The sequence below is a fragment of the Sarcophilus harrisii genome, chromosome 2, assembly GCF_902635505.1.
Source record: "Sarcophilus harrisii chromosome 2, mSarHar1.11, whole genome shotgun sequence".
NCBI classification, from domain to species: Eukaryota; Metazoa; Chordata; class Mammalia; order Dasyuromorphia; family Dasyuridae; genus Sarcophilus; species Sarcophilus harrisii.
This window is the reverse complement of record NC_045427.1, coordinates 128,191,060-128,203,750: the sequence shown is the minus strand read 5'-3', so window position 1 is coordinate 128,203,750 and position 12,691 is coordinate 128,191,060. Positions and strand designations below refer to the sequence as shown.

The window sequence follows — 12,691 nt, the reverse complement described above, 5'->3', positions numbered from 1 at the left end:
CCAAGTGCTATATAAAGCTCATAGAAATGCTATTAATGAATGGGGGTGCCAAAAAGGCCTCTTTCCTGGCTTTTAAATTGTGTTTATAGGATGGACAGACTTTAGATATTGATTAAAGGTTAGAGTTTGTATGAGGTTTTAGGCTAGAATTAGGTGGTTCTTGTAAACTATTGGCTTCCTTTGGTTATTTCCATGATTGTCTCTTGTGACAAGAGGTTTTTGGCATTTGGGATATGTCTTGTTGAACCAAGAACATTTGGGAGCCAAGGACATGTTTGGAAGGTGCAGGGATATGGAGGTCCAGTTTCTCAACTTGGATCCTAAACTTTCCATTGCTGAAAGGAAGACAGACTGGACACCTGACCCTGATGAGCTGCCTCTGCTAAACCACCCTGTTCCAAGCCTCAACTCTGTGACTGTTGTTAAGTTGGCATCCTTGGGTAGGTAAGGAGGAGAACTGAGTCTATCTCCAACTGTCCTGACAAACTCAGCCTCTGTAAAATGCGCTAAATTCTGCTTCTCATAAGCTTCAAGAAGAGAAATGTACTTTATGGATATTCCCACTGCACAATGAAATGTGCCCGAGACCGCCATTGATCTAGTGGAATGTTGGATGCTGTTTTTCCAGTGGAATGAGCATTTTTCTCTTGAGCTGAGCACTGTTGACATTTTCATCAGCAACTCAGGCTTTAAAAGCCACATCTTGGCAAGGCAAGAGGTGAAATTTTACTCAAGCATTTGCTCCAGGCAGCTGCTCTGAGACTTGGGGTTGACTCTTTTCATCAGAGAGTGCAGAGACATGGGGATCAAGACACATAATTCTTTCCAGTTTTAGCTCAGAAGGAGAAGCAGCAATAAGATGTTCTTTGCTTGTTTCAATGCTCATGTTGTCTTCTCTGTTGATTCAGGGAAGTTTTGACCTGGCTTTTGCTTGTTATCCTACCAAAGAAGCCAGAGCCATTGAACTATGGGGTCAACAAATTGAGGGCTGAGGACTATAGCCCCAGAAAAGGCCCCATTGTTCCATGCATTCTGGGACTACCTAAATGCATCAGATAACATCAGGGAAGAGTCAGAACATCTGGATTAGTATTCTAAACCAGGAATCTGGGTAGTACAGTGGATAGAGCACCCAACCTGAAACTAGGAAGATCTGAATTCAAATCCAGAATTAGACATAAATTAGCTATTTGACCCTGGACAGATCATTTAATTTCAGTGTCCTTATCAGCAAAATGGAGATAATACTAGCACCTACCTTACAGGGTTGTCGGGGAGAATCAAATTAAGTAACATTTATGGGTAATCTGTGTTGTTGTTCAGTTGTTTCAACTGTGTCCAAGTCTTTGTGACACCATTGGGGTTTTCTTGGCCAATACTGAAGTGGTCCTCCATTTCCTTCACCAGCTTGTTTTATAGATGAAAAAACTGAGGCAAAATTAAATGACTTACCCAAAATCACATAGCTAGTAAGTGTAAGAGTCTTTCTGACTCCAGGCTCAGTGTTCCATCCATAATGGCACCTCAATGCCTAAAGTGCTCTATAAATGGTTATTAGTATTCTAGTCTGGCCTGTTGCATGATTGTTTCTAGAGCCAATTTTCTATAAAAGAGGGAGAAATAGATACATGTAATCTGATTGCAACGGAGCAGAGCAACTGAGAGATGCTGTGTTTTTAGGCATTTCTTCTTTTGTGTCATTGTATTACTTTACTTTTTGCTGGTTCTTGATAAACTTTGTGCCCTGAGTCTTGGGGGACATGGAACTCTAAGTCTTAGGGTTTGCAAAGCTTTTCACATGTTTTCTCATAACAGCCCTTTAACAGATCCTATTATCTCTCTCACACAAACATACACACATATATATGCATTTGTACACACATACATAGACAGACAGACACACAGACAGACAGGCAGATAGAGAAACACAGGGAGAGACAGAGACACAGAGACAGAAAGAAATTGAGGTTGAAATTGAGAGCATTTAAGTAATTTGCTCTTATTTATTCAGTTACTAGGTATCTGAAGATGCAAACTTAAATCTTTTTGACTTCAGCCCAATGCTCTCTCTATCTACTACATTCTCAAACTGCCTACATGGGCCTATAGTCAATCATCAAATTCTTATTAGATGTGAAGTAGTGAGCTAGGCACTGGGGAACATTCCCCGCTTTGGAGAATGATAACAACTGGAGAATTCCATGTGGTTGGTCTGGATAGTTCCTTGAAATAGAGGCTCTAAGAAGAATTCACCAATGGGACAATGCAGCTGAGTTTTGGTGGTGAAATATAGAGATTTCTCAGTCCTTTTCCAAAATGGAGATTCCATCAATGGTCTGTTATTGTTTAGTTATTTCAATTATGTCTGACTCGTTGGCAGAGATCCTGGAGTAGTTTGCCATTTCCTTCTCCAGCTCATTTTTATAGATGAAACTGAAGGAAACAGGGTCACCTGACTTGCCCAGGGTCAAACAACTAGTAAGAGTCTGAGGCCAGATTTCAATATAGGGCTGTCACCTAGTTACCCCTCTCCAATGGGAGAATGGAGAAAAAAAGGATAATGCTTTCTAGGGCCACTCTTGGATGAGCATTATCATTGTCCAGTGTCCATGAGTTTATGATTCCAAATTCAATGTTCTATCTATTGGGCAACTTAACTGCCTCAGCTCAAGTAGGTTGGTATCTGCCATGTATCTTGAAGCCTTTCCTTATAAAATATCTCTACATACTGCCAGTCCCTAACCCCAACCTAAATCTTTGTTAAGATTTTTAGGAGATGCAGGAAAATAGGAGGGTAATGGGATATGGGAAGGGGAGGATGGGTGATAAAAGAGAGGGCATATTGGGGGAGGGAATACTCAATAGCAAAGCACTTTTGAGGAGAGAAAAAAATAAATAGGGGCAAATACAATTAGCAATAGTAATTATAAAAAAATTGAAGCAAGTTTCTCTGATGAAATATTATTATTCTTTGTGAAATGATGAGGAGGATGCTCTCAGGACAAAAAACCTGCAAAGTCCTCCATCAACAAAGTGATATATACTGTATACAAAGTAATAGCAATGTTCTGGGATGATCAGCTGTGAATGACTTTGCTATTCTCAACAGTAAAGTGGTTCATAATTACTCTGAAGAACTTATGATGAAGAATTCTGTCTAAACCCAGAGAAGAAACTGGTTTAGTCTGAATATAGATCAAAGCATTATCTGTTACTCTCTCTAGCTCTCTCTTTATTTTTAACTTAATTTTTCTTGAGAGTTTTTATTTTCATTAGGGTAGGAGATCTATGTTTTCTTTCACAACTTGACTTTTATGGAAATGTTTTCCATAACTTCATATGTAGTTTCTTAATTGTGGATGGGGATAAAGGAAAGAACCTAGAACTCAAAAGTCTTAAAAACAAATGTTAAAAAAAAGTTTTGAATGTAATGGGGGAAAAATATTAAATAAAAATTTAAATAAAGATTTTTAGGAGATAGGAGAAACTAATCCAGCTTTAAACTTGGCAATACTCCTGCGTCCTATTTCATTTAAGCGTAGACTGTCAGATCCTCCTTCATTGGCCCTTCTCCCCTAACCAATGTTTATAAAGTGTGGTTGGCATTTACTCACCATCCCTGTATTCAAATGATCTCAAATCATGAGCAAAAGGAATGGTATCACCTCTTCCAAAAAGGGTTATAGATTTTAAAAGCTCACATTTCTATAGGAATTTAAGGTTTTCAAAACATTTTTCTTATAGCAACTCTAAGTTATGATTATTATAGGTAATCTAATGATATGTTATGATGAGTTATGTTTATATTCATTTTACAGAAAAAGAAACTGAAGCTTAATAAGGTGACTTGCCTAGGATCATGCAGTTAGTAAGTGTTAGAAATCAGACAGCAGCTTAGGCCTTCTGATTTCAAATCTAGGACTCCTTCCATCATGGCTGACATTTTGTGGTGGAGTGGCTCCTGAACATTTACTTAAGAATGAGTTCTGGAGTGAAAAGACCCTGTACCTATGTCTCTCATTAAAGGCTTCCAAATGAATAAAGCCTATCTCACAGTTAGACATGCAGAGCCGGACCCTCTAACTTCAGTGTTTCACTAGAGGGGCCCCCTAAGAGCCTTCCAGGAACTTTACAAGAGAAATCCAGCATCCTCTTATCTCTCTGAAGTATAACCCTCTTTGCTGTCTCTGACAGCTGTTATCTGAATACAGTCTAGACTTCAGAGCTGAACCAGGCTAAGAAAAAGGATAATGAAATATCTCTTGACATTTGGGGGAGGACACTGTGAAATATTCCCATTCCTGAACTCCAGGGCCATCCTCCTGCACACTCAGCTGGAGCCCTTATGACTTGGACAGTGATGTCCCATCACACAGAGGGTGGCTGCTGTCTGCTTTCACAAAGGTTTTCTGCTGAAAATTCTTCCTTTGGGGCAGAAAAGGGGGGCAGGATGGGAAGGAAGGCCTTTAATCTTGCTTGTTACATAGCTAGTTTCCATTTTAGGAGTAAATGTGACAGGGTTAGGATGATTGGCCCTTCAGTGCTATAGAACCCCTTAATGGGATGGGGGTGGGTGGGTTAGATTCTATTGGAAGCCCTTCTTTTGAACCCTTTTCAAATTTAAAACACACAAACACTCAAACTTCCCTCCATCCCTCCCCCCCAAACCACCCTTTATCCTTAAGCCCATCATGCTGAGCATTGAGCCAGAAATGAATTTTTTCCAAAGTTTATTCAACATGTTTCCTTTTAGATCTTACATTAAAATCGACTTCCTTTTTGTAGAGAACAGGCCAAGAGTCGGAAAACAGCCTAGTAGCATTTCCACTTTGACTCCCATGTTGGCAAAGGGTCCCTTTGTCTTTCTGTTATCACTGAGGGGCTACATATAGAAAGCTGCAGCTGTGGTAGAAAGTACATTGAACCTAGAATTAGGAGAGTTGGGTTCAACTTGATTTTCATCCGGAACCAGCTGAGCAATTATGAGTAAGTCATTTTTCTTCCCTTTTAAAGTAATTTTAAAAAAATTATAGCTTTTTATTTTCAAAATATATGCAAAGATACTTTCAACATTCACCCTTGAAAAACCTTGTGTTCTAAATTTTTCTCCCTCCCTTCCCCCCAATCCCTCCCCTAGACAGCAAGTAATCCAATATATTTTAAACATATACAATTAATTTATACATATTTTCATATTTATCATGCTGCACAAGAAAAAATCAGATCAAAAAGGAAAAAAAGGTGAGAAAAAAAACAAAAAGCAAGCAAACAACAACAAACAGGTGAAAATACTATGTTGTGATCCACATTCAGATCCCACAGTCCTCTCTCTGGATGCAGATAGCTCTCTTCATCACAACTCAATTGGAACTGGCCTAAAACACCTCATTGTTGAACAGAGCTGGGTCCATCAAAATTGATTATTGCATAATCTTGTTGTTGCCTTGTACAAAATTTTCTTAGTTCTACTCACTTCACCTAGCATTAGTTCTTGTAAGTCTCCCCAGGTCTTTCTGAAATCATCCTGCTGATCATTTCTTATAGAACAATAATATTCCATAACATTCATATACCATAACTTATTTAGCCATTCCCCAACTGATGGGCATCCACTCAGTTTCCAGTTCTTTGCCACTACAAGAAGGCTGCTACAAATATTTGGCAAGTCATTTTTCCTTTCTTTGTTTCCTCATGTGTAAAATGGGGGTATTCCTACTTGTACTACTTGCCTTATAGAGTTATTGAGGGGGAAACTGTCCTAACTTTAAATTCTGACAAATCAATCTATCTATGATCTTATTCCCTTCAATAAATTTGTTGTGTGTTTGTCAAGAACTGTGTTCATCTCTGGGGTCATAAAGAATAAATGAAAACAGCCTCTGCTCTCAAAGAGCTTACATTTTAAGGGAGGAGGAATAAGTACTGGTCCTGCAATTTCATTGGTATAGAGAACACTGAGGTGAGGAAGCTTCTTAACTCTTTCTCTAAGTTACTTGGATCATGGAAAAGTTATTTGCTCAATAACACAGCCAAAAGCGACTAAAGTCAGACTTGAATTATCACCTTCTTGGGTCCTATGGGTGAATGGCTTATTCAGGGAGGATTAGTGCCTCGGTATCAGGGCTTGCTGAGGCCTTTTCAGGGCTGCTCATCCACCTCTGGTGTCCACCTTTCACCTACTCTCAATTGAGGCTACAAAAGACTGTAGTATATGCAGAGACCATACTCCAGAAAACCAGACACTTAGTTTACAAGGTAATTGATAGGTCTGAAACCCATTGGTGAGATAAGGGGATGTGAAGATTTTCCTTGGTAAAATGGGCAGATGTTCAGCATGATGGGCTTCAGAATAAAGGATAGTTTGGGGGGGGGATAGAGGGAAGTTTGAGCGTTTCCATGTTTTAAATTTGAAATGGGTTCCAAAGAAGGACTTCCAATAGAATCTACCCCTATCCCATTAAGGGGTTCCATAGCACTGAAAGGCCAATTGTCTTAACCCTATCACATTTACTCCTAAATGGGAACTAGCTATGTAACAGGCAGGATTAAAGGCCTTCCTCCCCATCCAGTCCTCCTTTTTCTGCATCAAAGGAAGAATTTTCAGCAGCATGGCCATGAGGGCAGCTGAAGCAGGTCAATAGGAGAACTTAGAACTTAGAGCTTGGTCCAGTATCAAAGATACTAGTTTCATACCCTGCATCCCCGGCCATTGTCAGCCATTCTGACTTTTGTCCTGCTACTGAATGAAAAAGGGAGGCTGATGACTTGATGCAATTCTCTCTCACTTAAATCCAAATTCATGAGCAAATCAAAACATCATCCTGTGACATTATTGGTTCTCTTCAAAAATGAGGGACAAAGAACAACAATTTTGGCTCCGAGTCCAGCTCTCCATCCACTGTGACTCAGTGGCCCCTTGTTGGGTAAGACATTTCCACTTGTACAAAAGGCACATAATATGGGAATGGTAATACCTGCATTACCTCAGACAAGACTGTTAATTAGACAATATGCCTCAAACTTTAGGTTGTGTTTTTAGGGAGGAGGAATAAGTACTGGAACTGCAATTTCATTGGTATAGAGAACACTGAGGTGAGGAAGCTTATTTACTCTTTCTCTAAGTTACCTGGATCATTGAAAAGTCAAGTTATTTGCTCAGTCACACAGCCAAATTGGACAAAGTCAGACTTGAATCATCATCTTCTTGGTTCTGATGGGTGAATGGCTTATTCAGGAAAGATTAGTACCTCTGCTGCTTTTGCCATTTCGGGATCCTGCTGAATAGGAGTGTGTGTGTGTGTGTGTGTGTGTGTGTGTGTGTGTGTGTAAAATGAATATACTGTATATATATCTTTGTTTTATAAATGAGTTACCATTAAGCATTATTTGAGAACAGTAGTACTATATTTGGTCAGGAAAAACTCAAATCTTTCCACATTGTCCCTATACTTGTATCTCCCATATTTCTTAGCGCAATGCTGGGCACAAAGTAGAAGGAAGCCCATACTTTTTTGCTGATTTGTTGATTGATTGTTCTTTCCACTGTCTCCTTCATTATCATGGGTGAGCAGGAAGTAGCTTTCATAATCCTAACAATAATGGGAGAGGAGACAAGGGAAAAGTCAAAAGACAAGGAAAGTATTTAACCTTATGGCATGAGCTTCATTAGTTACTATCAACAGGAAGAAAGTCTTACAACTGAGAATGAAGGACAAATATGTTTAGTGTAATGACAGTGAAGGGAGAGGTATTAGTGAAGGCTAGTGACAATGTGAATGAATCAGGAGCCCACCCCTCCTTCATTTCCTCATTTGTGTAATTGCCAGCTCATTCTCTGGGGATCAGAAATTGCTGAAGTGTTTGCTGTAGGTGGTGTCTGTAAATTAACCATCTTAATGACATGGAAGATCTCATTACAGTCTAAGGATAGTTGCCACAGATTTCACTCTGCGGGTGTAAGTGCAGTGGGAAACAAGGGAAGGGAACAAATGTTTGTTAAGTAACTGTTATGTGTCAGTTTCTGTCCTAAGTGATTTAAAATGTGTCCTCCTTTGATCCTCACAACAACCTTCCGAGATAGGTGCTATTGTTACAATTGAGGAAACTGAGGCAGACGGGGGTTAAATGAATTGCTCAGGATCACACAGTTAATAAATTTCACCTTAGGCTTCCTGACTCCAGACCTGGTCCTTGATTCGTTAAATCACCTAACTTCCTGTGTAGATTGTTACTGTCCACAGATTACTTTTTGATAATGGCAATATGCTAGCCCTGACCCACCCTCACTCTCTTGCATTAATATTGCCATGGGATCAAATGAATGCTTGTGCCCCCATAATGTCTTCAGTTTATATTTCAGTATTGTAGAAAGTTATATTATGAGGGAACTTTTCCTTTTGTTCCTGAAAGCTTGTGGGTGTTTCAGAATGCCTGGAAAAAAGAACAAAATAAGGTGCTTTCAGTTTGTTCCTTAGGAAGAGAGAGGAGACAATTGCCTGAGGGCAAGAATCCCTGAAATGGAATTTAGGAGAGACAGGTGAAGTGGGAGTAGGGGTCTTTAAGCAGGAGACAAGAGAGCAAATGAGAAGACACAAAAGACATACTTTCTTAACTTCCTGCTTTTGCCCTTCTAGTATCCTGCTGGATAGGAGTGTGTGTGTGTGTGTGTGTGTGTGTGTGTGTGTGTGTGTATTGTGTGTAAGGGCCTTGTAATCATAAATGCTTTGATATAATTTCATCATTATCAGTTTTCTTTCAATCTATTAATAAACATTTATTAAGTACTTATTGTGTCAGGCACTGTGGATACAGAAAAAGGTAAAAGATGCTCCCTGCTCCCAAGGAACTCACAGTTTAATGGGGAAGACAACATGTAAATAACTGTATCCAGAGAAGTCGTATATAGGATTAATTGGAAATAATCAAGATCAGGAAGTCACTAGCATTAAGTAGATCAGGAAAGGCCTCTGGCAAAATCTAGGACTTTAGATGGGAACCATCTCCAAATGTCTTGCCATTGGACCCAGATGGCTCTGGAGGTGACATTGAGGCAAGTGACCTTATGCAATCCTCCCTCACTTAACTCGCATGCGATGGCATCACCTCCCTGACATCATGGTCTTCTTCTAGAATGAAGTATCCTTCATTCTACAAAGAACTACAAAGATTTTAACTGGGACTTAAGGAAAGCTAGGAGGTAGAAATGAGAAGGGCGACAATTCCAGGCATGGGGGACAGGTAGGAAAAATGTCTGGAGTGTACTTAGGTAGATGGCTTATGTGTTTGATAGATAATATTCAATAGTTTTTGTGACCAAAAGAACTCATCACATGGTAATCAACTTTTTTGTTACATAAACTATTATTGTCATGCACATATTCACATTTGACAACCAGTACTGTTTGTCTAGACCAGACAAACAATTCATTTGTGTTCCAGTAATGGCCCAAATTGATATGGCCCATCCTTCCCTAAGTGAAAAGTAAGGCACATTCACTCATTTTTTGGCACCCATCCTTTGATTTAGAGATAGGAGGCAAAGAAAGAATAGAAGTGACTTTTCTTTTTGTGACTTTGGGGATAGTCAAAGCTTTGAAGTAGAAATTTAACTGTGGTACAATAAAACTTGAGAAGCAGGTAGGTGGAGGAATGAATAGAGTGCTGGGCCTGTAGTCAGGAAAGTTCAAATCCAGCTTTAGACACAACCTACCTTTGTGACTCTGTGATACTTATTTCTGTCTCAGTTTCCTCAATTGTAAAATGGGGATAATAATAGCAACCTACTCACAGGTTTGCTGTAATCAAATGATTGAACATTTGTAAGTGCCTGACACATAGTAGGCTCTAAATAAATGTTTATTTCTTTCTTCTGTCTTTATTTAGAGTGGTATATATCTGTCTGTCTGTTTCTCATTATATGTATTATATACAAATATATACACACACATACATACATATGTACACAAGTTTCTGTGTATGTGAAAAAGAGAGACAGAGACACAGAGAGAGAAACAGACACACACACACACACACACACACACAGAGATTGAGAGAGAGAGAGAGAGAGAGAGAGCGCCACAGGACAGAGACAGAGACAGAGAGACAAAGAGAGAGACACACAAAGAGAGATGTTATCAGTTTCTACACATTTGAAATTCCAGATGTTAGTAGTAAAATGTGATTACTAATTTATGTTAGAGAAAGAAAATTCTTCTGGTCAAAGAACCTGGCCCCACTTACAGAATCAGCATCCTGCCCAACCATGGCATCAGGAGTGACATTGATTGTACTGCAGAGCATCCAGAGGAAATTTATCCTCTCTCTTCCTTCAGGACAGCTGGCCATGATCACATCCAATGAACCAAACCCACTTTCTAGGAAGAGAAAAAGAGATCCTTCCATGGCAGAAAGCCACAGAAGTTGTACAAAGGAATCCTTGACCACAAGAACCCCACTGGGCAGAATTTAATAACAAAATTTGGATTAAAAATAAAATGAAAGCTTAAATTTTCCAACCTTCTTCCCTTATGTGATTTGTCAATGATCCGAGCAATTCCTTAATTGTGCCTCCTTCCAGAGGCCATAAACCAAAACTTTTCTAGATGAAGATAGGGATTTGAAGTCTCCACCAACAGTTTTGGTCTCATGAGATTGTTGCTCATGTTTTTCTGCAAGGTTGCCACAGAAGTGTCATCTTACCATCCATATTATGTACCTGACCCTTAGATGGTCATCAGTAGAATAGTCTAGCTCTTTAGAGAACAATGGAAGATAGAATGTAAATTAATTGTCATAATGTAGAAGACCTGGCTGGGTATTGTTCTTAGCGATAGAAATACAAAGACAAAAATGAAATAGTTCTGGCCCTCAAGGAGCTCACATCTAATGGGGGAGACAGCATCTACTTACATAAGACTATAAATATGTGTATATATTTTACTATCTCCTTAGTTCCTTGATGTCTGCTCTGGGAAGGTCCTTTTCTGTTAATTAATGATGACATCATTTCGTCCTCCTTTCCTACAGGTCAGCTACTGAAGGGGACAGAGAAAGCTCTGTGGCTTAAAGTCACACCTTACCCACCCAGTGCCTTTTCTGTTAAGCATCTATGGTATACTGCCAGTTTTTGCATTTGGCCCTTGGGCAAGACCTACATGAGTCTGGAAACTTCTGCCTATACCCATGAAGTCTGAAGTTCAGGTTGAGATATGCAAGAGAAACAGAGGTAGCTCTGGGAGTCTAACAGAATAGCATCTTCAACAGACCATGTAATTTGCTGGGGAAATTGAAAGCAGGCACTGTGGTGCTTCTGAGAAGGGGAAAGGATTGGAGATATGGCACATGGGGAAAAGATACTGACCAGGTGAGTTTTAGGATTGGTTAAAAAGGGTATAGCATCAGCTCAGAGGAATCCAGTCATAGTAGTTGGCCTGGTTGGGTGGGGACTAGAACAGGGGCCACAATCACTCTCTCTCTCTTTATCTCTCTGTTTCTGTCTCTGTCTCTGTCTCTGTCTCTCTCTCTCTTTCTCTCTGTCTCTGTCTCTCTGTCTCTCTCTTTCTCTCTGTGTCTGTCTCTCTGTCTCTGTGTCTCTCTCTGTCTCTTTCTGTCACTGTCTCCGTCTCTCTCTGTCACTATCTCTGTCTCTGTCTCTGTCTCTCTCTCTCTCTCTTTCTCTGTTTTTCTCTCTCTGTCTCTCCCTGTCTCTCTCTCTCTCTCTCTCACACACACACACACACACACTTTGTATGCACTTTGTAGCATTTTGTCATCTCATCCCCAATTCCTTCATTTTGTGTCAGAACTATAGTTGTTAAAGTATTTTTTCCTCCATTGTTGACGATTTAGAGTGCCTTTGTAAGTTGTTACATTTTAAAATTATATTAGGCCTTTCAAAGGACATAATGTTACTTTTCATTGCAATATCAATAGAATTTGAAATAATTTTTTTTGCTTTCTTGCTTCAGGAATCACACCTAATGCTCTCTACCCACTGTTTCTTCTCTCCTTATCTAGCCACTATCCTAATTTAGGCCTATATTATTTCTCACCTGAACTGTCGTAACAGCCTCTAAACTCTTCTCCCAAGTTTCAATTTTATCTTTATCTAATCTACCCTCCATATATAGGTATGACCACATCACTTTCATGCTCAGAAAGAGGCATGTTCTTGGTTTTAGGATTAAATAAAAACTCCTTACCTTAAAACTTAGGGTTGTCTACGATTTGTCCTTGATGCATATTCATATTCCTTGAACTAGGTAAAAGCAATCTATTATATTTGGTACATTCTATATACTACGACTAAACTGGACTACTACCTATTCCCCAGTCCTGGTCTATTTCTCTCTTTTTCTGTGAAATTGTTTTTAGTCATTCCTTATGCTAGAAATAAGACTCCTTCCTCCACACTGACATGTTAAAATCCTCTTTCTTTAAAACCCAGACTGGGGAGTTATCTCTTCCATAAAGAAAAAGTTCTGATCCCACCAACTGAAATTAGTCTCTCTCCTATCAAATTTTCTCCAAACACTTTGAATCTCTTCTTTCTCCTTTTCATATCTTACCTTGTATTAGGTTTATTTCAGTATATTTCACATTCTTTTCATTAAATTGGAGACTTCTAAAAGTCACAATCTGTATCACATTGCATCCTAATTAACTGAATTTCCAGGGCTTTGTAGCATTTTAT

The 12,691-nt window shown here is 39.3% G+C and overlaps 1 long non-coding RNA gene across 1 annotated transcript; it reads right to left on the bottom strand.

The window, feature by feature from the left end:
- Window positions 1-7,421: 7,421 nt before the first annotated feature.
- Window positions 7,422-10,706, bottom strand: LOC116421099. The gene is made up of 3 exons (XR_004231416.1): window positions 10,516-10,706; window positions 10,240-10,373; window positions 7,422-7,589 (listed from the first exon to the last, which is right to left on the bottom strand). It is a non-coding gene; the product is annotated as an uncharacterized LOC116421099 (long non-coding RNA).
- Window positions 10,707-12,691: the final 1,985 nt, after the last annotated feature.